We start from the raw sequence: 2,500 nt of genomic DNA, 5'->3' as shown, positions 1-2,500 counted from the left end.
GCCTTGTGTGGATCCGTGGCCATTGCATTGTGTCTGGTGCTTAGATACCCAGACACTTAGAACGCTTGCGCGGAAAGCAAACTCGATCGTTGTACACTTTGATGGGTGACCATCACTGTGTCTCCGTGCCGTGATAGATCCCCCCTAGCCGTAAGGCACTTTGAACGCCCCTTCGACGACGAGTTACAAGAGTGTGGTATGTGTCAGAATCTGGTGAAGCTTTCTGCATGTGATGTGCCTTGTGTGGATCCGTGGCCATTGCATTGTGTCTGGTGTGTAGGTACCCAGACACTTAGAACGCTTGCGCGGAAAGCAAACTCGATCGTTGTACACTTTGATGGGCAACCATCACTGTGTCTCCGTGCCGTGCTAGATCTCCCCTAGCCGTAAGGCACTTTGAACGCCCCTTCGACGACGAGTTACAAGAGTGTGGTATGTGTCATAATCTGGTGAAGCTTTCTGCATGTGATGTGCCTTGTGTGGATCCGTGGCCATTGCATTGTGTCTGGTGTGTAGGTACCCAGACACTTAAGCAAACTCGATCGTTGTACACTGTGATGGGCGAGCATCACTGTGTCTCCGTGCCGTGTAAGAGCTCCCCTGGCCATCAGGCACTTGAAAGGTCCTTCGACGACGAGTTACAATAGTGGTGTGTTAGATACGTCAGGTGATGGTATCTACTGTTGTGCAATACGTATCCGGCCACGGCACGGAACGAACGGGAACTGTGGTGCAGACATACAAAGAGTTAAGCCTATTAGTCATTAACTCTAAGGACGGGGCCATGGGGCGGTACGCAAAGGATACGGATGAGCGAGTATGCAGGCCCAATACTCAATAGCTCGATCCGATCCAAGCACATGAGTTGACTGCGGCGCCAGGTTAACCAATGTGCTAGATTCTATTTGGCCAGTAGAATCTTGTGTCTTATGCGATTTGATACCAAGACACCAGAACGAAAGTTAGTTGAAGAGTTATTAAACTCTTATGAAGTATGGTTGTGCAATCACAACTTATGACTTTAACCTATAAAGTGGATATGGACTTGCAATTATAACATGGAATCTCTACACACCCCATGAGCTCGATCCAATCCACGCACACGAGTTGCCTGAGTAGCGACAGGTATACCGATGTGCAATACGTATCCGGCCACGGCACGGAACGAACGGGAACTGTGGTGCAGACATACAAAGAGTTAAGCCTACTAGTCATTAACTCTAAGGACGGGGCCATGGGGCGGTACGCAAAGGATACGGATGAGCGAGTATGCAGGCCCAATACTCAATAGCTCGATCCGATCCAAGCACATGAGTTGACTGCGGCGCCAGGTTAACCAATGTGCTAGATTCTATTTGGCCAGTAGAATCTTGTGTCTTACGCGATTTGATACCAAGACACCAGAACGAAAGTTAGTTGAAGAGTGATTAAACTCTTATGAAGAATGGTTGTGCAATCACAACTTATGACTTTAACCTATAAAGTGGATATGGACTATCAATTATAACATGGGGCACACACCATGTTCTCGATCCAATCCACGCACACGAGTTGCCTGAGTAGCGACAGGTATACCGATGTGCAATACGTATCCGGCCATAGGCACGGAACGAACAGGAACTGTGGTGCAGACATACAAGGGCCATGGGGCGGTACGCAAAGGATACGGATGAGCGAGTATGCAGGCCCAATACTCAATAGCTCGATCCGATCCAAGCACATGAGTTGACTGCGGCGTCAGGTTAACCGATGTGCAATACGTATCCGGCCATAGGCACGGAACGAACAGGAACTGTGGTGCAGACATACAAGGGCCATGGGGCGGTACGCAAAGGATACGGATGAGCGAGTATGCAGGCCCAATACTCAATAGCTCGATCCGATCCAAGCACATGAGTTGACTGCGGCGCCAGGTTAACCGATGTGCTAAGAGAGTTGTTCCTGGGCCTTCAAAGTGACTTCAAAACTATCTTAGCGAATGGTGGCCATGGGCGTAGACATGAGCCACAAGTCACAAGGCCTGGGACTATTGGGTAATAAAGACAACTTAGTCAGAAAGTTAGTCTTTGGACGTACCACCGGGATTGTGTTACATTGGGAACCTTACTATAAAACCCTAGGCAGGGGATCACTCGGCTCATGGATCGATGAAGACCGCAGCTAAATGCGCGTCACAATGTGAACTGCAGGACACATGAACACCGATAAGTTGAACGCATATTGCGCGTCGGACGATTAAACCCGGCCGATGCACACATTCTTGAGTGCCTATCAATTCCTTGATATACAACAAACCAAACTTCAGGGTGGAGCGTGCCACAATAGAACACTATGGCGAGCAGCCCGTCTAGTGTCGTGGGGGAAACACGCTTCCACACTGTGCATAATGGCGTGCTCGGGACCTTTGTTGGGACCGCAGGGCGCTGAAAGTAAAGGGGTGAACCGCATAAATCGCACGCACGTAAACGCGCACACACACAAATAGAGTGAGACGTATCGT

At 49.5% G+C, this 2,500-nt stretch overlaps 1 non-coding gene across 1 annotated transcript; it reads left to right on the top strand.

Annotated features, from left to right (window-relative positions):
• Positions 1-2,112: 2,112 nt before the first annotated feature.
• LOC125773824 (5.8S ribosomal RNA) lies at positions 2,113-2,270 on the top strand. Its single transcript, XR_007420397.1, has one exon. It is a non-coding gene; the product is annotated as a 5.8S ribosomal RNA (ribosomal RNA).
• The last annotated feature ends 230 nt before the right edge of the window (positions 2,271-2,500 follow it).

Source organism: Anopheles funestus (assembly GCF_943734845.2).
Source record: "Anopheles funestus chromosome X unlocalized genomic scaffold, idAnoFuneDA-416_04 X_unloc_55, whole genome shotgun sequence".
Lineage (NCBI taxonomy): Eukaryota > Metazoa > Arthropoda > Insecta > Diptera > Culicidae > Anopheles > Anopheles funestus.
Note: the sequence above shows the minus strand (reverse complement) of the source record. Positions and strands in the feature narration are given on the sequence as shown.